This window comes from Chelonoidis abingdonii, chromosome 8, assembly GCF_003597395.2.
Source record: "Chelonoidis abingdonii isolate Lonesome George chromosome 8, CheloAbing_2.0, whole genome shotgun sequence".
NCBI lineage: Eukaryota > Metazoa > Chordata > Testudines > Testudinidae > Chelonoidis > Chelonoidis abingdonii.
Window position 1 is genome coordinate 21312098 of NC_133776.1, and position 26697 is coordinate 21338794.

Genomic DNA, 26697 nt, shown 5'->3' on the forward strand with positions numbered 1-26697 from the left:
TCCATTTCACCCCTCAGCTGCTGGGGCTTCCAGGGTGACCTGTTCCATGGCAGCCAACCTGGCAAGCTGCAGGGAGCCCAAAGGCCTGGGAAGCCCCAAGTCCTTGGTAGTCCACCTGGGGGACTAAAAAAGGGTCCTGGGAATGCTGGCTCCCTACCTAGGTGGACTGCTTAAGAACCAGGTGGGTGAACAGTCAGGAAACAAGGCAGGTTTTCAATAGAAACATGCCTGACTTCCATCAGAAGTTTGTCAAAATTGAAATGTTTCTGCAAAATGTTTTGAATTCAATAAAGAGCAAATAAATTTTTTTTCCCAACCAGCTCTGTTTTCTACACAGAGAAATTTCACGTGAGATCTGTGTGTCCTAACGAAAGCAGAGCATGTCGGATTTAGATTTCTTCTTTAAAGTTCATAATGATGCTTTGCAGACAAGTTGGTTGGGATTTTCAAAAGCACTCCACATTGGCTTAACTTCACACTGAGTGAAGCCAGTGGGGAGTTGTGTGTGTCAGAGGTCTAAATCTTGTTTTTTATTATTTAATATAAAACTTTAATTAAAATAGCATCAGGTCACTATAATGCTCTGAATACTAAAGGGGATTAATAGCACCTATAAGCTATGAGAAAACTACATAGGTTCAGAGCTTGTTTAGCCAATCAGATTACTATTTTGATGCAGTTCATTTTAGAAATGAGAAATTATCTTTGTTTAATAAGAAATTATTCTGCCAGGAATTATTAGCTAGTGTAATAATAATATTTGAATAAACTCACTAGAAAAGTTGTACGGAGCGAGTTTGTATCTAACTGAAGATAAATTAATATTGTCCAATCTGAATTTTTCATCACATAATGGAGTTCACAGTATGCAAGGAGGGAATGAATGAATTAGCTGAGGAGAGGGTTAGAATTAATCAAAAGCACATTAAAAATATTCATGTGTTTTTGGAAAGAACTTTTTATGTAAAGCTACCAAAAAAATGGAAAAAATCAAGAGGTCAAATGTTAACTACTCAGAGTTTTATCCCATGCAAGAAATGATTTAATAGCAGATACATCCAGAAGATTCTGAGCTTGGCCTCATCAGATGTACAGAAAGAAAATTAAGTAATAGAAATATTTTTAAAAGAGAAAAATAGACCTACAGGACATTTGAAGGGACAAATATATTTACTCTACAGTACAAATTCTTCAACTCAAAGATATAATGACCTACTTGACAGAATTTCAAACTCTAGTGAACACTTGTAATCTCAGGTGAACTATATAAACTTCCCTCTCCATTTCTCTAGTAATTTCACATGTGGATTATTTTACTTTAATATTAAACTTTCAGATAGGCCTTTCTCCTGCATCTAGTCCAAACTTCTATTCTGATATTGCCTTGTTCTTGCTTTCAGTAACAACAGGGACCAGTGAGAAATTATTAAAAGAGATTCTTTGAGAATGACTGAATCCGCCAGGGTACCACAATAGGAGGTTCAGACCTCAGAACAATTTTATATAGCACATATGAGGCTGTTTAGAGTTGCAACTTCAAACTTTCTCCTGATTCAATGCTGCTTTGACATAATATCAAAGGAGAACCATCTTAAAGTGCCACTGCAGAGGAAGCAGTAGCATTTTAAAAAGACAGGTCTAATTTCTAAACTGAACTTAAGCATTGTGTGATACAGCATGGCCAGAGGGCAGCATAAGAGTGTTAGCAGGGGGCCTTATTCCCTGCCAAGGGAGGAAGGTTTGCTTTAGATTAACTAGAACAGCTGTAGGCCTCAGTTAGTAAGACCTGACATGCCCTAGAGCTCACTCTAGCCTCCAATTCATTGGATTATAGCACCCCCGGCTTCGTCAGACACGGTGGGGTAGTTGATCAGGGAATAATTGGGATTGGAGAGCAGTGACGTGACAGATTGACTGAAAGGAGGATGCGTTTGTTCCAGAGGAGAAGGATAGAAGGTTGGAGGCCGTGCTGCGGTGCCTTGGCAGAGTGCCCAGCAGAACCTAAGAGCTATAGAGGTGCCCAGCTAGTACTCAGCAGAGAAGAAAGCGCCAGACGCCACCCGTTCACAAGCTAGATGGTATTAGTAAGGACTGTAACACCGTACGCTCAGTGGTTACACTCCACAACCCCGGGCCCGACGGTTGGGACCTGGGTAGAGGCGCGGGCCCAGGTCCCTCCCTCTCCACTCCCTCTACACCGGACACTTAGGGAGTGATTAGAAAACTGCTTCAGAGGCCCGCAATAGCGCCCTGAACCTATCCCCAGAGAGCCAGAAAGCGCCCGACCAAGACCAGAACAGTAACCGCCATTTGCCACAAGTGCCACAATAAATTAATAAAACTGAGCCTAATCACGTTTGAAAGTGGATGTTGATAGCATCATATTAGGTCCCAGTACATTGCTATTCAATCCTTCAAGGAGCTGACAACCAGACCGAATGCTGTTATTATAGTGCGATTCAAGTCTTTTTACAAAGCAAGTAATTTTGGCCAAAATTTCTCACAGAATAATTTGTAACTGCATGTTATTTTTAAGGCCATTACTTGATTGCCCAGTTTGTTTAGCACACTTAAATCAGAGATTTCTTTAACAACCACGAGTTTTTACTGAAGGGAATTAGGTGTAAAGGGTTCCACACCTTGAATTGTGCGTCCACCAAATCCGTCTCACTGAAAAATGCATATCCATGTAATCACTGTCACCAAATTAAAGTACCATATTGGCCGACAACAAGACATCTGTATTCACCAACTGCATTATTTACTGACTTTTTGATGTTTCTGTATGATTCTTATTGACCTGGAGTAAAGCGTCTGACGATAAATGTTGAATATCAGCCTAACAGAGACGATGGTGCACTGAGAACAATAGTCCCATAGATGCAGCGCACACATGCATATTTTTTGGTAGTCAAGAGACTACCTGAAAGCTAGTCACTTGACATATGATCTAATTTGGTAGATTCTTACCTAATATTCTTTGCTGAGCTGCGGCATTATTATATTTCAATATGATTTACTTTTGAAGGAGAAGGGAAGAGAGTCTAATTATATCAGCTCTAAGAATGTAACATGGAGTGACATTGTATGTTCTTGGGTTTCAAATGCCACATAAATTCTCTTTAATTATGCTAGTTGCTCTTTTTTTTGGGTTTTCTAAAGCATTTTTTTAACTCAGCCATAGCAGTAATTTTTTTAAAAAGCTAGCTTGTTCATTGTCTGCAGCTATTATTTATTTAAAATTATGCTCTCCTATAGCTTTCTATTCAATCATATAATTCAGCATATCTCTTCTGGTATTCCTGCAGAAGTGATTTCATTCACCCCAGTGATTTATGATTAGAAACTCTCGTTACCGTTTCCTTTTAAGGAGTCTTTTCCTCAGCCTTGGTAAAACTGCTTGCTGCTAAAATAGGTAGAATTGTGCTTTGGCACTCTCCCGCACAATACTACCTCATGGACTGTGTGAGTTTAAGTCAGGACAGAATTTGGTCTCTATGCTTACAAATCAGTTACAAATAAAAAAAAAACAAAAAATTTATTCCAAAAGATGACAAAAAATTCCACCTACCCACAAACTGGAGCATTGAGCATTACTTTCCCCAGAGAGTCAAGTATGGCTGCCTCCAATGTGGGGAAAGGTGCAAGGGAAGTGGTGTCTCACTCACTAGCCCATCTTCTCTATGAAAGACACTCATGGACTTTACTGGTCCTTTCATCAGGCCTAATGGCAGCCAAAACCTGACCCTTAGTATCTGATCCAAAGCCCACTGAAGTCAGTAAAAAGATTCCAGTTGACTTCAATGGGCTTTGGACCAAGTCCTTAATGAGCAATTCATTATCACTGAAGTAAGGAATAGTTTTATTTTGCAAACTCAATCAGCTTCAGCTAATGAGAATCTAAACAAAACTCTCTCCCCAAATTGTTTCTGAGTTACAGCTTGAATTGATTTCTATCAGGAAAGACCATTCTTACTTCATTTTCATACACACAAATACAACTCTGCTCTCCAGCTTTAATCACGTTAAACAAAATACATTGATTTTTCCCTGTGTGTAGTGCTAATATCAATACAATCTAAATAAAACAAAACCAGATCTCTGACTTCTCTCCCTTCCATAATGCAATACTTTGTTGAAAGCAAATTATAAGTAGACATCACTCAAAGATTTCTATAATTTCCTTTTTTGATGTAACCGGTGTTCATTTTCAACATATTTATACTAATGTTAAATCTGAAGAAACATGCACATCAGCATCTCTGTACTTTCTATAAAACAACCGCTGAACTGCACCCATTTTCAAAGGGGAAATCTTTGGGAAACTGGGGTTTGATAAAATCACGGGGAGACAGCCTTGCAGACTTTGAAGCTTGGCTTTGGGGTCCTGCAAATTTGTAGCAAAAACTTCAAAGCCTTTTAGCCTGCTTCCCTTCCTTAATAGTGAAGCTGGCTGGCTGGCTCCAGAGGAAGTGGCTGCATTCCATGGTTACTGAGGCACAATGACGATATATAGGTCATCTTATATATGGTGGAAGGGACCTTTGAAAGAGCTTAGATGATGTTTCTTGATACTACTTAGCTCTAGAGGTAGATGGTTGGGAGGCCTGGAACATAATATAATGATAATGCCATCTGGCTTTCAACAGCCAGCCAGCTCAAGCAGGAGGTGGCTGTGCACCCAGGCTTGGAAGACCAAAGTACACTGCAAAGCCAGTGAACAAAATAATGAAATTGGTTAGCCAATATAAGCAAATTCAGTAAATTGCTCTTGTACTGTATAGGCTCTGAGGTTCCCTGAAGGTCACTCATGACAACAGTCTGCTTGACTGAGAAGCATGGAAAAAGTTTAAGCCACCAAAATCTGCACCATGTTATCTCACCTCAGGATTTGGCACTGGATTTAAATGAAAACACAAAAGAGATCTGCACGCATTTAGCAAACTCAATTATTTCTTCATCAGATGCTTAACAACTTGAAGAAGATAGCTGTCAAGAAGTAAACAGAGTTAACTCAAAGGCCTCATGTTCACTAGAAACAACCAAAGTGGCATTTGGTATCAAACTATGCCAACCTCTGGGTAAATATAACTTTAGGGAGAAACTTTGCCTGTTATTAGCGTGCCACTATGACTGCTTTCATGAACGTGGCTTGCTGCAATACCTCACCAAAGCTAAAGGATTACAATAGAGTTCTCTTTGCTGAGACTGCCATATCAAAGTACCTCTTACGCAAATGGAGTGATACTGAACTCTACCCAATAATGCAAAGCATTTCTAAGAGCAAACACATCCTCAACAAGGGGATGGACCTGAAAACCAAGTGTCAGATGTGATATTTAAGGGTCGATCTTTATCCTTCCATGTCACAAAACTCAAGGTAGTTGAAATCTTGAGATCTGGCTTGCAGCCTGATGTTATTTGCATGAAGCCTGTAGCCAGGAACGTGATGCTCCCACAGTACTACATGGTGAAAATACAATATTGTTGCCTGCAACGCTTATAAGCAGATCAATAGATCAGTTAGATCATGTTTGAAAGATCAATGTGATAACTTGTACAGCTTTAATCTGCTGTGATAAGACTTTGATAATAAAAAAGTCTTACTTGTGTCATTTGGGTGATATTCCTGAAAACGAATGAACAGATGAAGGTAAATCCTCCATTCATCCTACCAAAGAAGTTCAACTTTTGAAAGGAAGGTTAGGAATTATTTTATAAAATTTGATTTGCAAAATACTGGGCAGCATATCTGGGGCTACATAACACTGGCATCATGCAAATGTGTCATCAGTGCATAGGCTATTGTAATTAACTCATTGCAGTAGCTTGCAAATGAAATGAATATACACAGAATTTTGTACTGATATGAATTTACAACCATACTCAATGGGAACCCCGTCCTGAAATAAATATTTCCCGAATACCCTCTTCTGACTTTCAAAGAGCTCTCAGGCTCCTCATCAGAAGCAAGCTCCCCACAGACCAGGATGCACCAACTCAAAGCAGCACTGGACTCTGCCAGAACAATAGATGCAAAACTTACAGACATAATACCACTGCTACCATGATCAACACCCCCACAACACATTTTTAAAGATCCATGCATCCTACACATTCCTATCGCAACATGTGGTGTATGTCATCCAATGCACTAAATGCCCCAACAGCAACTACGTGAGCAATACCACACAATCACTATGTTCTCGAACAAACTCACAGAAAAATAAGAAATGCCCAAAACACCATATCACCAGTGTGCACTTTTCACAAAATGATCACTCCACATTTGACCTCTCAGTCCTCCTCCTCAAAGGACAACTACACACCGCTTTCAAAAGACATGCCTAGGAGCTTAAATTCATAACTTTGCTTGACACTAAAAATCATCATTTTGTTAAAGACACTGGACATATGGCTTATTACGACAATCTGTAACGCAATTACCTGTGACTGCAGAGGTGTTAATGGGCTACTTCACCTTGAATGGTCCCTTCGAATGTGCGTTACCTACTTATGATAAACAATCTGTTACGCTTTGTATTTAGCTATGACACTCTGAGTACCTTTCCCAGACCTGAAGAAGAGCTCTTTACAGGTCAAAAGTTGTCTCTTTCACAGAATTTGATCCAGTAAAATACCTTACTTCTCCTACCTTGTCTCTAGGAACATTTCATAAATGTGTGGCGTACAAGGATGAAATGCTGTGTGAACTTGAATTGGCAGAGCTCACCAAGATGTACCTTAACAAGTATTTTCCTTCTGTATCATTAAAAATATTGTATTTGTTCTACTTAGTTCAAAAGGGAAGGAGAATGTTTAGTTTACCTCTCAGGATCTCATTCTGCCAGGAAAGTTGGCCAATATGTTATTTCAAAGCAGTGCAGTTATTTTGCAGAACGATTTAATTCCAAATCCCTTGCTAAAACCATAGAGACTCAGACTTCACTAATGTGACTTACAGGAAAGGGAAAGCATTGACACTTATAGTCAGGCTAAGAAATTGATCAAACATTACAATTTCCTAACATTTTTAAGACTTTGAAAGATGAATTTATATGCAAAGCACAAAGATGAGCACATCAAAAACGTTTACCATCGGAAGGTAAGCATTCGCCAAAGCCGTAGTGTTGGTGGTTGCAACAGAGGATGCTACTACGGGTGCACTGGAACTGCAGGGCAGATGGATTCATCTGTGCACAGTGTTATATATGGATCCAGTAGAGAAGGAGATAGATACACGGAGGAACTCATTCAAGCATAGCTAGCTGCCAAAGAACCCTTTATTCAGGCAGAAAATCTGAAAACACAAAAGTGAAGGTTTTTACTGGGGAGAGGAGAGTGTTAAAACATTCAAAGGGACAGGACACCACACATACCTTTTACAGCAACACGTACTAAAAAACACACGCCCACACACATTATTATATATATAAAAATAAAGTGCATCTACCATTGCAGAAGTCACCAACAGCAACCAGACTCAACATCACAAGTGACCATAATGGACCTGTATATAACTCAAAAATAAACAGTCTTTGGGCCTCTTGATTCCAATAGTGGTGGGTAAGGGGAGGAAGGAGAACAGCAGTCAGTGCTACTGGGTATAGCAGGCAAAACCCACTACCAACATGTTTGACCTGAGCTCCTTTGGTAGAGTCTTTTAATAATTTTCAAGAACATGTGGCGTTAGTGGATAGAGGTATGGCCCTTTGTTTAATGCAAAGTCAGTGGCTGATAGAGTTAACACCACCAATGATTTTCTAAATTGCAAAGCCTGCAACTTTGCAAGCTTTTGCAGGATGACACATTGGGACTATTGTTGATGTGGTTGCCTCTGGTGTAGTATCTGGTTCAGCATTAAGTGAAGGGGGAATCAGAGGAAGTGCTGCTCTGTATTTTGCGTCTCATCTCAAATTGTAGATTACCCATTGCAAAGTTAGCTCAGATTGAGGGTATGTCTACACTGAAGCTGGAAGGTGTTATTTCCCAGCTCAAGTAGATATACTCAGGGCATCTAGCCCATCTGGCTTCTCTCACCAGTTCCATCAGAGCTAGCTCAAATATGTCTACTTGAGCTGGAAATGATACCTTGTAGGCTCCAGTGTAGACATACCCCAAATGCATTCTTCATGTGAAAGTGTTTGAGTATGAAGAAATTATAGGGCAGTGTTGGTGTATAGAGTGCCTCATTGTAGCACAGATGCCACATCTAGACTTAGACTTCCCATGTTTGTCACTACAGTGATACTGAGGCTGATAGTGCTTGGTGACTACAGTGTCTCAGAGCAGATTACTTTTCTGGATCAGCTGAGAATTTTATGCTCCAATGAAAACCATGCAACCATTGTAGTTGGTTGTTGGGTCCACTCAATGGGTAAATATTCCCCCTTTGCCAAGAATGGGGCACTCTCTCCTTCAGTTTCAGTGACCCATTTTGGTGGTCTGCACTCCAAGGTTGATGGAACTAGTGCATTTCCCAGGAATATCCTGGTTTCAGCAACTGGTCATTCCATAGATTGTCAGGGGGAGACTTTATAATGGCCTTTTTTCTTGCTGTAATTGATATGGTGACTCCTAAATGCCCTCTTCATGAGTTACATCGTCAAAGCATCCTTCCTTCTTTACTCAAAGGGAAAACTGTCAGATAATCCATGAAATCCACTAGAGACTTCATTATTGCTATTGATTTTTTTACATGGAAGATGATCAGATACCACAGTGATAGATGGCAGTACAAAAGCATAAGATATATGGATACCCACCCATATATAGATAAAAGTGATCCATTATGACAGGTTGGAGAGGGAGGGATCAAGATCATACATTGTGGCTTATGCGATGCAAAGAAAACATTCTTTGCTTTTACCATAACATCTGCAAAATCTCATACAGTAGAGCTGCTTCTGGCTGGTTAAATCCAGCTGCCTCTACCTGGTTAGAGATTTCTTGCTGTGAAAATCTTTCTTGATGCCATGAGAAAGATAAGCCTGCATACAAAAACTGAACCCAAAGTATGATCTTAGGAGGAAGACACCTTTTACTTTCATTCGCTTCTTTGTCTGCTGGTCTCAGGCTATGCAATGCAATCATGCCTGAGGAAGAGACCTTTGCTTTCTCCACCCTCCCAGCTGGCCACTGAATGGTAGGATTCCCACAACCTGGAACATCTAAGATTAAAGATCTGCCATCAAGCAACCTCTAGCCAGTCAGTAAGTCAATAGATATTAAACACCAGAGCCAAGAAGACCACCAACTAACCTTCTCAACCACATACCAGCTTCCTGAAGCTGAATGACACCACAAGAATTGTGACAATGACTCTGCAATCTTTTTGGTTTTGTTGTGGTTTCCAATCACTATTAGTAGATACAAGCTGTTACCTCAGCATTCCCACACTTGTTTTTACTTCGCAGATGGCTGGTAGCGAGGCTGTGTGCGCATCTGCACTTTCGTGTGCACAGGAGTTTTGCAAGGCTTGAACCCACAGAATTTATTTGAGAATGGTGCCTATAGAATAGTTCCTCAGATATCTAAAACAGCCCTTGGTTAAACCACCAGACTATTTAAAGATCATATATGTATATATTTCATGGAGTAGGAGTGGTATGTTTAATCTTGAAAAGTCCTGTTATTTTCACCTATGTTTGTCATTGAAATATTAAATAAAACTTCTTGAATTATATTGGAATATTTCATTGAACCTCTATGTTTGGGGTGGGGAAAAAGAGAGAAAGAAGATTGGCCTGAGTACCAACTATTTGGGCATACTGCCTTAACTGGCATCAGAACTGTAGTCACAACATTACCTCCAGGTTCTAGCTAATTTGACCCTCTCTGTAACAGCTATTTGACTGGAACAAATATATTGATTGAGATTGATCATGCCCTTTTACTTTTGAGGTCGATGACTAAACAAGACTACTGCCTTCTCAAATTGTTATACAGAACTTATAAAGAATTGTAAAATAAACTATAGTTTAAATCATCCTGTTAATTACATTAATACAAACCCACTTGATTCAAATTTGAGTTGTTTCTATCTATCTTGTTTATATGGTTGCCTAGTTAAGTAGTTTAATTAATAAAATGTATACAATTGAAAACCTGTGTGGTTCAGATGTTTCTTGCCCAGACATTAGGATTCTGAACTTGAGGAGTCCCCAAAGTAAATACAAGAGACAACTCTGGGACTCACCAAGTGGTGATCCATAGAATTGCCCTGTAACTGATGCCTAAATATAAACACTTGGTTCTTGAGGGAAAGTTCACTTTTGTGTTGATTATTTCTTTCAATAAACAACACGGTTTCCAGAACCTTTGAGGGCCTGGTGCTGTAGATATGAGACAGTCAACCTAAAGTCTGACCTTTTCCCTATAATAAGTCTGTACTCTTCATATTACTTGGCAGATAAAACCACTCAGATCTGGACTAAGCTACCTAGTAACATGGAAAACTGAAGGGCAAATACTGAGTCTTCTCTGAGCGAGTGTCTGTCAGTGCTGCACATGCTTGCACAAATTTTCTGCTCATGGGCAAGTTGACAAGTGGATTTAATTTTACATTCTGGTCAAAGGTCACCAAAATTGTGATACATAAGGTTCAAGGTCAACACACATGCAATATGGGTGCAGAAAATGCTAAAACATTGGGAGCATTTTTTCTACAGGAATATTACATTCCTAACTCTGTTGTCTGAGCTAGATGAATATCTTCTGTTCTAGTACGAATATATCACACGTCTCAAAGTACATACCCACATACAAAACAGAAATCTGCGACAATAAATTTAACTCCAAATTATGCTTCTTCAAAATGCACACTAACCTCTTGTTGGAAATTGACTAGCTGATCCTAAATTGTGTAAATTATAAAATTTTATGCTTATGTCTATCCAGTAGTAGTGTTGCAACGGCTAACGGGAAACCCATTAAAAGATAACTCACCAATATACTTTACAAACACACAAATTTGCAATGGTTCAGATTTTCATCAACTTCCATCAAGGCAAAGTTTAATTGAGAGGTTCAGAAATAAAAACATTCTTCCTTGTCTCCCCCAGCTCAAGAGAAGATAACTTGTGCTACTGTACTCTACGTGCACGCTACTTCGACTTTTCCAAGATTGCACTAGATTAAATGCAACTACAAATTAGTTCCCAGGTTTTGACAACTGATATATATATTTTGATCTATTGGAACTTTTGGGACTCTGTGCTGTCTGCTGCAAGCTACTGTAAGAAGCATTTAGGATTATTTGGACATTTTGAAATTTGTTCACATCTTCTAACTTCATTTGAGTGAAATAGGCCAAGTGAGACTGATTGAACGGAAAGCTCTTGGTGTTAGTTAGCTTCATTCTGAAGTTTAACTGGCAGAGTGAGATATTTCCCAGTATTTGTCACTTACATTATGAAATCTGTTTGGTTTTGAGCTAGCTGCAAATTTGCTGAAGCACACAGGAGGAAAGTAGGTGAGAATCCTGCAGCTGAAGACTTACCATGAGCTGACAAACTTTTGGTACACTGACCCACATTTGTTACAGGTTGCACATAATTGGAAGACATTTACTGAGTTATAATGAACCATAATTCTGCAAGTGTAATCAGGAAAGCACAGTACATGCAGTTCTTGAGTTATGAAGTTACATTACATTTTTAAAGATATCTTTGTGGACTTCCATGGAGTATACATATACCACACACTGTATAAAATGTTCTGTACTGCATGGATTTAGTGAGAAGAGAGGGAAATTGGCATTGTGTTTAAGGCACAGAAAGATCCCAGTCATTGATGTTCTGTTCCTGGTTCTGCTACAGACTTCCTGAGTATCCTTAGTCACAATCTCTTTGTGGTTGAGATTCCTCTTCTGAAAACTAGGGATAATAATCCTTGACATTAAAATACTATAATCTATAGGATACATATACTGATAATTTGACTTCAGTCACTATATCATGACCGCTGTCCCCATATTATTGCAAGATCAGATACCACAATGAGGGGTTATAAAAACCTAGAGAGAGATAAAGTCAAGTTTTTGCCAAAAGTCAGCAGGAAAATGCTAAACTTGGAGAATAAAATATAAATACCAACAGAAGGCAACTAATCTTATGAAGCAGAAACAGGCTCAAGGTAAAGCATTTTTATCTGGATCTGGATTTTAAACAGCTCAAGGTTTGGGATTTGAAACTCCCCCTGCCACCACCACCTCCTCACAATACAAAAATAGAAGCCATTTCAAAATTCATGTAACCTTCCCTAACATGCACAGGAAAATACAAGGGAAAGCCACAGAGCTTCTAAGGTCCAACACCCTAGAATTCAGAGTCAGGTTTTGAAGCTGCTGTGCTTTTTTAGCATGCAAACCATGGCTACATAACGGTGACATTTCTTATTCTGTCAAAATTCTCAGTGGGGATTTTGCCTGAGTCAGGTCACAGTAATTGGTGCTACTTCACTTTATACAACAAAAATGCAGTTAAAAGATTTTGTTTTGGAGTTGTTGCTTTGATTTTGGTTTTTAAATATAAATTGATCTTAATGAAAAGAGCCACAGCAACGTATTCCTTTGCGACAGTTCTTTCTACAGACCTCAGCATTTCATAACTGGACTTGAATTGCTCCTAAATTTCAACCTTATTTTCTTTACCTGATTCACTTCCAAGTGTTCTGTCTAAAATAATATGATCTCTGTTTCTGACTGATTTACAGCTTGGAAAGTGCTACTGCATGTTTCTTGGCAACTTTATTTTTCCTTTAACATAGGCGATATGTAAAGATAAAGATATATAGTGGTGTGTCTGTTTCTGTGCCCCCTAACCTGGATTATGTGTCAGAATTGATTTAAAATAGATAATTAAATCCACCAGAAACTGAAAATACATTTTTGCTGAATCTCTTTGGATCATGCGTTTTCAAGCAAAACTCTCTACTGATTTCAAATGGGAGCTCTACTTAAAGACTGAAATGACCCTTTGAAGGCAACGTTGTCAAAAATGACTGCCATTCATTTGCTTTATTTTAATAAACAAGGGAAAAAAGGCTGAAAACCTTGTATGTTTACAGAACCAATCCACCTCCCACTGAAGTCTGTCAAAAGACTCCAAATGACTTCTGTAAGAGCTGCATTGGGACCTAGCCAATTACAATTTCCTTTACATGTGATGCCCAAATCCATAATTATTAAGGATTATAAAATTAAATACAACTATACATATTTATCAAGCAAAATCCAGCAACAGATGACTCATCTTGTAAGCTCTTTGGGGTGAGGACAGTCTTTTCATTGTGCTGTATAGCACTTGGCACAACGGGGTCCTGATCCATGACTAGAGCTCCTAGGTGTGACAGTAATACTACTAATCAATAATTTAAAAGCTGCAATTTATAGTTTAACAATGATGGCAAAATTAAACCATTGTTTCATTTTAAAAAGAACTCCAGGGGAAAGTTCTGCTCAAAGCTTCAGTGGCATAGCATAGCCCTGTGACATGGCAACCCCACCTGGGATGCCCTCTTGTGGCAGGCTGCAGCACAACCGGTGTTCCCTTTCTTGACAGAGTTCCCTGTAGCCCCATGCCATGGTTTTCCATATATAAATAGCCGTTATGGGATTATTTCTTACAGAAGTCCTCCAAACATAATCCAGAATTCCCCAGCATTCAACCTTTCCAGCAGTCCCTCAACAGACCAAGTACAGCCTTGGCTCCTCTCACCACCCCTCATCCCGTCCCCTCTAGCTGCGGTGCTTCTCTGTCCTGTTTCATCCTCAAGTCTGGTTCTAGCTCTTACCTGGAGAAATCAGCAGGCTGACCCCTCCATCATTCCCCAGCCTTCAGCCCTCTCTGGCCCTTTGGCTTCAGCTCTCCAGCTCAGAGCATCAGCAGGCACCTCCCTCTGCTGTTTTCAGATTTCAGTCCTCTCCAGACATGGCCCTCTGGCCTGAAGAAGTTCATAGGTGACCCCTTTACTGTTTTCACCAGCCTGATCTGACTCCACTGCTCACTAGAGAATCCTCACTGCTTCCTCCTTTCAGGGGCATTCCCTTCCTGCTGTTCATTTGAGCTCTCTCTCTCTTTTTTGATCTTTTGGTTCAGAACTTTCCCTTGCCTTTGGGCAGTCTGCCATTTATAACTCCCAGGGTAGCCCCATCCTCCTCATTATACCAAACTAGGGCACACCTGGACTGCAACAGGAGAGGTGGGCCACATTTCATTTGAGGTGCCAGCTACCCTGTTACCAGCCCCATGTTAATAATGGGATGTTAAATTAATAGTTTGGAACTTTTAGCATTAGAAAAATCAAATTCATTTATAAAGCCCCCCCTTTCTCCTTTATCTTGACAATGAATGCCTTGGGACCACAGACAACATTAAACAACAAACAACATTTTTTAAGAGCTAGATTCTGGTAGCCTTACTCAGGCTGAATAGTCTGTTACTTAACAAGTAGTCCCATTGAAATCAATAAGACTAGTCATGAAATAAGTTACTTCTCAACTAGAGAGAGACAGTAGAATATGGCTCTTACTCATCATAAAATAAACCATACAAAAACAGAAGGCCAAATAAATTAATTTAGGTTCTAAAATATCCACACCCCTGAGTGTCTTAGTTAAGCCAACCTAACACCTGGTGTAGACAGTGGTAGGCTGATTCTTCCATCAACCTAGCTACCACCTCTTGGGAAAGTAGATGACCTATGCCTATAGGAGAACTCTTCCTGTCTGCATAGGTAGTGTCTACACAGAAGCACTACAGCTGCACTGCTGTAATGTTTCAAATGTAGACAAGCCCTAATTTTTCATACGTAGTATTAGGCTGAGCAGGATCCATGGTTTGTGTATAAGGAAGTAAGATAATCATCTGAGTGTTCATAGTCTCACTTAGCCTTTCACTGTCCTCCATATGAAAGCAGCTGAACATAAATTACCAAGTTCCACCATCAGGTAAATCAGCTGATTGCATAAAAATTATTAAACAATAGAATACCAATTGAAATTTATTAAATATTTTGGATACTTTTCTACATTTTCAAATATACTAATATTTCTAGTACAACACAGAATACAAAGTGTACACTGCTCACTTTATATTATTTTTTTTACAAATATTTGCACTGTAAAAATGATAAAATAAATTGTATTTTTTCAATCCACCTCATACAAGTACTGAAATATAATCTCTTGATCCTGAAAGTGCAATTTACATTTTTTGTTTGTTTGTTACATAACTGCTCTGTTTAGCCTAGGAGAAGATCTTGCCATGTACGAGCAAAAGGAAGTGATGGCTAATGGATTTAGAACTTGTAATGGGGAACTACTGTGAGGGTGTTTCACACAGCAACAGGGAGAGAAACATTTAAAAAATAGGAAACATTTTGTTATGCAACATCTGCTCCTACATTCCACTGCTAATTTTTACAAAACTTTACACTGTGTTTTAAAATTGGCTGGAATTACTGTGTCCCTTTAAATCTGACAAAGCCACCTTCAATTCACAATAGATTGTCTCTATACTCAGAGTAAGGCAAGCTTGATGTAACATCAGCTTTAACTTTTGAATTTCTTGGCTTTCATTGATATGTATCACAACCTCATCATTATTTAAATGCAATATTTTTAAAATTGAATGTAGATCAGCACTGGGCATCCAGTCCATGGTAAATTGATGGAATTTTGTTAGTCTATGTCAAAGGTGCAGTGATAGAAACTTGAGAAGGACTCAGTAACACTGTTCTGCTTGGTAGACAAAGTCAGCACTCAAAGACAGTGCCTGCCAGAGTATTTCTTTGGGACACTTGTTAAAATTATTTGTCTTAAGAGGATTAAGAAAAAATATTTTGTGGTAAGGTTGCCATTTACTGGGTGCCCCCTCATGGCCAGGGGTGCATCTGCGGTGCCCTTATTCTATTTCCCTTCCTTGGGGCCCCTTAGGAACATCCCACAGACTGTCACTTGGGACTACCACCAACCAACACCAGCGGCTGAGTTAGCTGAAAACAGTTCAAAACAGCCCTCAAGTCTCCAAAATTAAGCCCATTTCAACTCAAAACTTCATTCCCATTCCCAATTCTTCTACCACACATGGAGCTCTTATTCTGACCCAGACTATCCTTCATGGAGCCACTGATTCAGTCATTCCTAGCACAAGTTCAGCTTTCTGACCCTGAGTACCATCCCCCTGTCAGCATGTTCCCTGTTCTGACAGAGAAGGCAGTATACATACTGGCCTTCTTTGGAGATCTTCCCCTGATTAGTTGAGAGAGAGGAGAGTCCTGACCCACCCTACACTATAGGGCATCTAGTCCCAGGCCCTTTAAGGGACAGCGTCCTGGTTTTTCTCATCCAACTACTAATTTCCCTCTTTTCCTGCTATCTGGACATTTCCAGGGCCTGTATTTATTCCACATCCCAGGAATGGGGTGTTTGGTACTCTCTAGTCTTAAAAGGGCCAGTATACCCCATTACAGACTTCCGCAAGCAAAACATCAGCTGATATTCTAGCAGAAAGTTAAACACATTAATTAGTCAGGTAAATGGTCATGACTGCCAACTAAAACAGCCAGAAACATTCCTAAACTAGAAACTATAGCGTCAAAGTCTCTTGCCAAATCCTATGCTTCTGGTCAAGGGCAGATTATGTTTAATTAACATCAGAAATATTAAAATACAATTTTAGATGAAAACGAGTCAAAATCCCAGACAACCATCTGTAACACAAATGGCCAGTTCCACATAGTGTATTGGATTTGCCAAAATAGGAGCTGCAGGTTCAGAATCCAAATGAATGACTTGAAAATAAATGACTGAGATTTGGACCAAATATTAACTCATTAGCAACTCCAGTCTTACCGAGTTCAGATTTGTCATGAAAAATTATTGCCTTATGGGCTGGGATATAATGTCCAAACACAAGCTAAGGGGAAGCAGTGCCAGTGGAAATCACTTGTTCAGCCAGTGAATAAATGGTTTATTATAAGCTAGAAACTCCAATAGATTTATATTTGAAAACAACTTTCAAAAAATGCTTCCCACCAAATAACAATTATCCCATTCCTCCTCTGCTTCTTGTCCCTCACTGTCCTGATGTTTCCTGTTCCCCTATGAGAGCTGCCACCTTGATCTTCTTTCTATTCTACACCACACTGAGCCTCCAGATACAGCAGTTTTCCTGTTTCCTTCTGCGCTCTGTCGCGGCAACTCATCATGCTGGTATATCCCAGGATCTTTGCTGCATGGCTTAGATAATCCACCCCTCTTTCTGACTTCCATTCACTGTACTCTGAGGTTGAGTTCTGTATCATGTTGATCTTTCTCCTCTGGAACCAGTCTTCACACCTCTGATCTACTTGCATCAATCTCTTCTGCCCCTCTTCATTTGGAATCTTCCCCATCTTTGGGCTCTTATTTTTATTCTGTGCCCTCTTTAGATCTAGTTACTCCCCTCCATCCTGCCTTGCTGTGTCTCCCACATTGAGATGGCCATTCTCTGCTCCAATGTGTTAATAAAAAAAGATCTTTCCAGATGTAAGAAATACGTTGGTTCTTTTAAGAGCATGCAGCAGCTATCATATTTAACTGCTCTAAGAGTATAAAGCCACCTAAATCCAGTACCTCAGTAGAGATTAGCTTTTGCCAGATGTTTGGTACCTGAAGCCTGTTAGTTATCTGACCTTCCGGATAAAGTGGTTAAGGATGAATGTTAAATATGAGCTAATAGGTCAGGTATGCGTGCACTTAAGTTGGGCATATGCAGCTCTGAAAATAGCCTGCATGACCCAAGACCTGTTTTACATATGTACAACTTTTACACTCCCTTGTCCTCTGTGAGTATGCAACCTCTACTTTGGGCATACTCTTAACTCCCATTTGATCACCTTACATCTGTGTATGCTTCTGAAAATGAAGCCTGGAAAAAATACTGCTCATTAGTCCCTGTTTCAAAAGTTATATCAGCATCTGAAGGAGCAGCTGCATCATATTGATGAAAAATCTCCACTTGCCCCTCTAAGAATGTTAATTATTCAATATTTTCAGTATTCAGTCTTAAGCCCTGCCAAAGGCTCTACTTTGAAAAAGAAAATGACAGAATTTGGCATTTCACTAGTTTTTTTTTTTTTTTTTTTAAAGTACACTACAACAACAACCCAAAAAAACTAAACCATTTTTGCTGACACAGTTCAAGAGTTTCAAGAATAATTACAAAGCACACTTTGCCAGAAAAACTTCCTGAAGTTTAAAAGGGACACTGCAGGTCAAACAGACAGAAATGTAGGTTTTAAAAAAGGTGGAAAAAAAGCTTATACAAAATCCATCCCTCCATATAGATATAAGTGCTCGCTCACAATGTTATCTAGGTGCTATATAAAATGAAGGCTAATGTTCCCATGAATACTTTTTTAAAATGCCAGTGAGAACTACTTTAAACAGAATTGACTGCACTGTTTGCAACCTCAATACTGTGGTATTATATGAGAGCAAAAGAACCCAAAAGGGAAACTGCTAGAAAACTATAAAAAAAAGTTTAATGGATTATCCTATTTTCATGGTCCAAGCTGAAAGAAGTGCGACAAATAAACCAACTGTGTAAATGGTGAAAAGTCATTTCTATTTCTGTTAAGTTGTTTCAGTTATAATAATCTAGGGTGTTTGAGATACAAGCCCAGATTTTTGAAAATATTTTGCTGTTGCTCTTCTGAGTGTTGCCCAACTGACTAAGTGAAGAGCTAGAATAGAGGCAGCCAGGCCTAGTGACGAGGATGGGATGATATGTTGGGTCCCACACTAGGTTCAGAACTGGAGACCAGGAGCCAAGATGAGGAAACAAAAATCAGAGACCAGGAATCAGGCCAAGTCAGGAAACAAGAGCAGGTAGCACTGGGTGACCAGTCCAAAGCAGTGTGGAGCCCAGTTGTATGGGTAATTTTCCATTTCTCCTTCCAGTTTAAGTAGGTGGAGCAGGCCAAACAAGAGCTTCAGAGTTCCATCCGTCAGAACCCAGGGGTGGAGCATTTATCTGAGCTGATCTTCAAGAAGTCTCAGTTTTAGTTGATGCCAGTTAGCCATCATGTGTAGGCCAGGAGTGTGATGACCACCAGGAACCCTGCAGATGTGGGTTTGAGACCCGGGGGTCATGCCACTTAGGAGTCTAAGTCACTTCACCTAAGCATTCAAGACTGAGCAGAGCAATGGCTAAATTCCTTTAAAAATCTGCCTCATTCCTCAGGTCTCCATCTGTAGAATGGAGATAATAGCACTTCCCTTCTCCACAGGAGCTGTATGAATATAAATACAGTAGAGATTTTGAGGCATTCTCAGTGGTAATGAGTGTCATGGAAGTACCATAGATAAAGATGCTTACTTATTAAAAGTACATTCATTTCAGATCAACAGCATCTCTTTAGTAGGGATAAAACTTCTGTGTCATATTGGAGGAAGAGCAGTGCCAGTCGTACAATTTACAGGCTATTTTGGGTAGCTGGAGAATATAATCCTGGCACAAGGCAAGAATCTCTATCCCATGCTGGGATACATGTGAGATACAAGGAAGGGCATTGGTGCCCAGTTTTCTGACTGAACAAGATGCAAAATGTTTCTGAGTACCTGATGAATGATGAGCCAATAAGAGTGTGTAGCAATGTACACTGTCCTTCAGCACACCCATGTCTTTATCTTTCTTTTCCCTTTCCCCTTTGAGGAGTTTCTTTCCCCAGTTTCTTTTAAGTCTTTTGCTCCAGGATGATGGGTGAAGTAATTTTCCTTTTTTGTTGTTTCCTTCCCTCCTCAGGAGAAGCTGTCCATTCAGGATCTAGCCAAGATGGAATAACTGACAAAAGTGTATGCAGCTCCTTCCCCATTAGAAAATCTGCTGGACTGTAGCCCTTGCGACTAGCCTTTAAGGCTCCAAGAGCTAGAACTAGGAGTCACCCTCTGATTTCAAAAAATAAGATAATTTCATCCCACATTCAGCTTCCCCATTGCTCAACAAGAAAGAGTACGTTTGCAGTATTATTGCCAGTCCATATTATCTGAAAACATTTAGAAGTGCATGGAGCAACTGGCATTCCATTGTTTAATGTGATTTGTCCTGTCATGATGCCTCAGTGGGTGAACATCACTGAATACTTTGTATCTTTGATAACCATGGGAAACAAACAATACAGGTAAGAGTTTTGGTGAGTTTACACAGCTATAAAAGAAGTCAGCCACAAGACAGTAAACTGCATGATTTAAGCAGAAATCTACCTGGTCTTATTTTCTGCCAAGGGCAATCAAGTCAGACTGAAAGGATTAATGACTCTGCGCAGCTAAACCTCTCTTCGGCATGCTTGTCAGCCTTCCACCAGATCTTGCAATTGCTTCTTAAGTCCTGGCCATCAGACAGAGTATTTCGTGCTCTCTCTCTCTCTCTCTCTCTTTGCATTTGAGATCCCTTTGTGACCCCCATATATCTTAGTCAGAAACTCCTGTCACATTGATAAGGGAAGAGCCAGTCTATTTACCTTGATTATCGATTCTTGCAGTGCTGTCACTGCCCCCCGAATATTTGTTTTGTACCCTAAATTAGAACCACCTTCTCAGTCTGCCAATGTGTCCAGTTCATAAGCCATCTGTTTATATTATAAATGCCACGTTTTCTTCAGTGTTTCATCCAGTGTTGACTATATGGTTGACACTTAGCAAATAAAATGACAATAGTGGCCTGAATCACATCCTCATGTGGAAAAGACCAGTAGAAAGAAAAATTCAGAAATTCCCTGTATGGCATTTCCTTCAAATACTTCCGTCAGGGGCAGGACTTTCTCTCCACAAGAAAAGAACAGGACCCCAAACTCAACAGATACTGAGAACCCAGGGCCATCTACTTGGTGTGGGAACACAGGGTCTCTGTCACCTCATCTCCTCACTGCTATAGAAACCCTGCCCCTGAGCTTCTTCTCCCACTAGCTACTCCATGACCATCCTGAAGGGCATTCCAAAATACCAAAGGGTATCTTAAAAGTTAACACAGCCTTATGCTTTCTTAAGTCTTTCACTGATACCTCACAGGCCTTGAAAGGAAAGAAATGTGTCTCCCAAGCCCTCCTCGGCTGGGGATTGCTGATTATTGGGTCTACCAATTTACCCTAATTGTGAGCTCAACTGTAAAAAGTTAGTGAAAGTTTAAAAAATGTCACAATAACCTAGATGTAAAAAGGGAAATAGGAAGACTGAATAAGTCCAAACAAAAAAGGCTTACTGATATAACTCAAGGACTGTGTTCAAATCACAGCTGGTAAACAAGAAAAGTTTGGGACCGTGTATCAATGGATCAAAATTGGTGTGTCAGAAACTTGGCCTACCGGGTGAACACAATAAAACACTATTCTCCCCATCACTCCATTCTAGGGTTCTTAAAAAGATTTGAGTGGGACATTGGGCATTAATACTGGCTGACTAAAACAGGAGGAATGAGCGAGCTCTTCCATCATGGGCACCGCTCTGTTATCTCCTGGGACCCTAGGATCCTGCTTGCTACCACTGGGCCTTCTTCCTGATCCTGAGAGGTCCTGACTGTCAGTCTTTATTATTTCAGGACCCTACTTCCAGAAGCCTGCAGAAAGCTAACAGAAGTCTCCCAAGATTCCCTCAGTATAGCCCATCTATCAGAGCTTATCCGAAATAATCATAGAGACCACAACTTAAACAATCAATTCTTTATTAACTAGGGAATCAGGAATAGGATAGGCAAGAAGGGAATGGGGAGGAGGATTAATAATACTGAACAGATTGTATAACCCTGCACTCTTTCACATACAGATTACAAAAGGGTAAACGATGGCTGTTCTATACTGTGTCCAGATGCTGCTGCTGCTGAGACCAGGATTCAATGGATGGATGACTCACCGGACCACAATCACCGCTAGAACAGGATGGGACTACCATACCGGAGAATGACGGTGAGGAATCAGGTAAGAGGCCTAACTAACTTCCCACCCTAGCCCCTTTTGCAACATCCTGTCTTTGAGTAAGAGCCATAGCCACATGAGGTAGAAACCCAGTGGATGGAGGTATGCTTCCCTTAAAACAATAAACCCAACAATAAACCAGATCATTTCCCACACAATTAGAGTTGAGCTGTTATCTAGGCAGATAACTGGTGTCAGATCTCTTTCCTAGCCACAACTCTGGAAAGAACCTCCTCTCTTCTCTCCAAGGTAAGAGCAGAAGAACCACCCCTTCCCGCTCTTTTCCAGCCTATATGATCCCTCCCATTGCCTAGCAACAAGCCACTAGATTTCCCGCCTCTCTCTCCTAAGGGAACAAGAAGACTGTCTAACATGGTGGACTACTTGTCCTTTACAAGCCAAAATGGCAGACAATAAACGAAACCATATTAAACACCATTACCAAGTATTATGTCATAATTTGATTGGGGTGGAACTCACATGACCAGGCCAAAGAGAGAGAGACTCAGATGACAACGCCACCTCCAGCAGCTTTAGCTAAATCCCAAATACCACCTGGGATGTGAGACTTTTTGTCATCTCACCCACTCATGTGTCCTTTTCCTTCCCCAGCTTATCTCTTCTCTACCCTTTTCTTTTGCCTTCTGTCTACTAAGAGTCTGGTTTAGCTGACCAAGTCTGTATATTTTGCAACATAACTATAAGCCTGTGATCAGAGAGGCAGATAAAAGCAATGTCCTAAGCAGCCTGATGCTGATACGAGTTTACCAGGTCTCATAATGGCTAATAAAACCATGTGCCATGACTGTGTTTTTTGAGGAGTAAAGTTGCAAGAGACAGAAGCTGCATTTTTCTTTCTTTGCTATTCTCCTTTCCATGTGTTTTCTGTTTGGTCTTCTAGGGAACAGGATCGGACTTTAACAGCAGCAAAAATGACAGCTCCAGCCCATCACAACTAATGTTTCCTCTTTTCCCCCCCAAGAGGACATTTATTACTGTCTAAGAGATTGTCAAGCATAGAGGGGTTGGCCTTTAAAGACTCTCTCCAGCTAAAGGGAAAAGGAAGATGGGAGGTTGTTAAAATGAAAGCCTTACTTATAAATTTACATTTCAAATGCTTTATATTTAATAGAAAGTTGAAAAGATTTTTAAATGTTGAGTTTGCCAGAGTGCTAAGCAAGCTGAGGTCTCTGTACACCAAATCCTGAATGCTGTTCAACACTGTTTTAATGTTGGACAGCTGCAGGGTCACATTAACACCTTTAACCCTTTGGTCCCTTTATTCCTTCTAAATTAATACAACACAACCCAGCAATGTTGTCTCCATAGAGGTCAGGGCAGGCTAGGAGGGTGCTATAAGATGGTCAACCCCATCACCCATGAGCACGGAGTGAGAGCCTTACTATCACATGCTGATTTCAGGGGAGCTCTAGGGCATATTACTTCTGTTTGTACGAACACTCTACACTTACAATTTTGACATTAATAAGCCATCATTTACCAACTGTTATCATTATTTACCAATTGGTGCCTAAGAAACTGTAGAATTTCCCTGTATTTAGAATAGAAGATAGCTTCACTGTCTCAAACCTCACAGCAGAGTGGAAAGTATTGGAAAATTGTGATCTTCAATAGAAAACATTGAAATGTATGAGGAAGCATCATATCTCAGACTCTCAAATAATTTTACAGCCCATTAATTAAGTCTGACAGCACCTTTATCAGAGAGGTAGGTCAGTCACAGATATGTTAAGTTACTTGCTCAAGGCCAGAAAAGGAATCAGTGTTTTAAGAGTATTAGTATGTCTTTTATGGTAATACTATCTCCAATTTACAATATTAAAAGGATAATTAATTATATTCTTAGAATTCACATTAGAATTTATGGAGGACAGCAGTTTGACTCTTGAAATTAGATGTTCCTCCTTTAAAAATGATTTGGTTATTGATATCTGTCTATTTTCATGGGACAAATTAAGTTTATTAACATTTCTTAAGAATAATCTTAAGAAAACTTGTATTTAACATTATAATCAAGATTTGGTTTAATTTAAGTAAATAGACATCTATGTCAAATATCAGTTTAAAACATAAAATGAAACCTGCCTTGCATTTCTTCCATACCCAAGTCTCTCACAGAAGCAAGTGGCATTTGCAAGTCCATGCATTTTGTGATATGTAAGATCCAGAATAGTAACTGTAGCACAATTAAAAAGAAATAATTAGATCCTAGTGTAAGCATGTCATGATTTCTCTAGAAGGCTTTAGCAGTATTTTTCTTTTTTATATTCTAAACAAAACCCTAAAATGTACAGATTTCACTCACATTCAACTATAGTTTATGGATTATTTACTAATATTATATGTTCTCTTATAAAAAGTAAATAGTTGGTTATGACTCACTGGTCATACCAATGCAAATTCTGCCCTTTAAACGTGGCATGATTAATTTAATAGTTCATTTAGGCTGCATGAAATTAAATGTTAGAAATAAACAAGTAGTTCAAGTCCAATGGAATTTAATATTGTTTTTATAAACAATTTACAGCAATGAAGGTTCTCAAAAAACTGATTTTAGTAGTAATCATCATTTATGGCTATTAAAAATCTCCTAATTCTTAGTCAATTACAATACTATGTAATATTTCAAAGAAAACTATAACATTTTTGCATTTAGCCTGTAATTTCCCCCCTGTCCATATGCTGTCATTTCATAAGTGACTAGGATTTTGACATTCATTTTAAAGGTTAGCAGGAAGAATGGAAATCAGGCAAATGTAAATAGAGGAAGAAATTGGCATGGGAGAAAATAGAAACAAATTAAAAACAAATATACAAGTAACAAGAGTGGAATCAGATACTTTGTTTAAATACCTGTCAGTGTTTTTTCTCTTGATATAATTTGGGCATGCAGGAGATGATTAATATCTACAGTGAAAAAAGATAAACTAACAATATTTTGTTTGTTCATCTACAGAACCATGGATTTTATTGTCACAAATCTAAATTCCCACTTCTAGTTAAAATTACAGTGGTCAATATCAGCTGTATTAATTTACAGAATGGCAGGCTGCTGAACAGAATTCAGATTTTGTGATACAGTGCCGCAGGATATATAGGCCAAATTTGTCAGCCTTTACTCAGGACAAAAATGTGTTCTCATGGTGTTTCATATCCACCATCCATTTGGAAATGAGGAGCTTGCCATCTCTTTCCTCCAGGACAGGATATCATACTTCCTGGACAGCTGAACATGGCTTCGGGGTTCTACCATTTTCATCAGGTTTAAAAGAATGACTGCTGTAATCAGCAGGGGAGGCTCCAGGCACCAGCACGCCAAGCACGTGCTTGGGGCGGCAAGCTATGAGGGGCTCTCTGCCAGCGCAGCAAGGGAGGTCTGCCGAAGCCACGGGACCAGCGGACCCTCCACCGGCAAGCCACCGAAGGCAGCCTGCCTGTCATGCTTGGGGTGGCAAAATACCTAGAGCCGCCCCTGGAAATCAGGATGCGGAAGGTGCTCCACAAGACAAACACTTCTTCTATTCACAGCCACATAACATCTGTATGGCTGCTACATGGAAAAGTAATGTTAGCAAAAAATACCTTAATTCTTTCCTATATTGGAAAGCAATTTAGTAGTTGGGAATGAGGAGGAGACCCCCCCCCCACCATCATTTGATCATTGGGCTCTTCATGAACCACATTTTGATATAGTCTAAATATTCTGAAATACTATTCATGCAGAGATATTTAATGTAACAAATGTTATTACTTCTGATTACATGTGCCCACAAACTGGAGATCTTGTTTCTGGATCAACCATTCCTGTTTATGGAAAGATGGCCTCCATTAATGCGCGCGCACACACACACATACACTTTATATAACTACTACCAGCACATACAGGTGACACATTACCATGAGATTATCAAGCTAAAGACAATTAACCCTGAGGAAGACACAAGAGAACAATACCACAGGCAAGCTACAAGAGAATAAATGCTTCAGCAAGAATCCCAAACAGTTACCCTCACTGCAAGTAAGAGAGAACATTAGATTTCCAAATAAAGTGGCTGGCAGCCAACCAAGGTAACAGGTATCCCGTGCTCAGACATCATAACTGCAGGGGAAACAGAACACATTTACAGAAAGCCTAGCCTGTAGCTGGCTGGCTGTTTCTTGAGGGCGCACACAACACTTCTAGCATTGCTTGTGCACTGACAAAGTCACATGTGCCCAGTTATGAAGCAGTAAAATAAAGACTCAAGAGGGCATGTCTACCTTAAAGGCTGAACAAGTCACTGCAGGAAGAAATGTTTTGAAAACAAGACATAGCCATGTGTCAGGAACCTGTGTATGTTGTTCACAAATCTTCCTTATTGACAGCTGTCCAAGATGAGACAGAAGAATTCACTCATCTGTTAGGGGAAATTCAGGTTGGCTTCACTGATTCTTCTTCCTTGATGCCCCTGTGCATTTTTTTTATTGGCTCATTAATTTGTGGCTGCTGCTTTTGGCTGAAATTAAGTTTTATTTGATTTTCTTTTTAAACTAAAAGGGAAGACATAACCAGCAGTCACTGGAGTCTGGATATTGACCCGTTTGTGATAGAATATAAAGAAACAAAGTCAAGTTTCTTACTAGTACGCCTGTGTACCATCTTTTTGTAAAACGAACACTGGAAAAGAACAGAGCATGAGAATAGAGAAGAGAAAGGCAGGAGCTATTGAACTAGGCTCTGGTCTC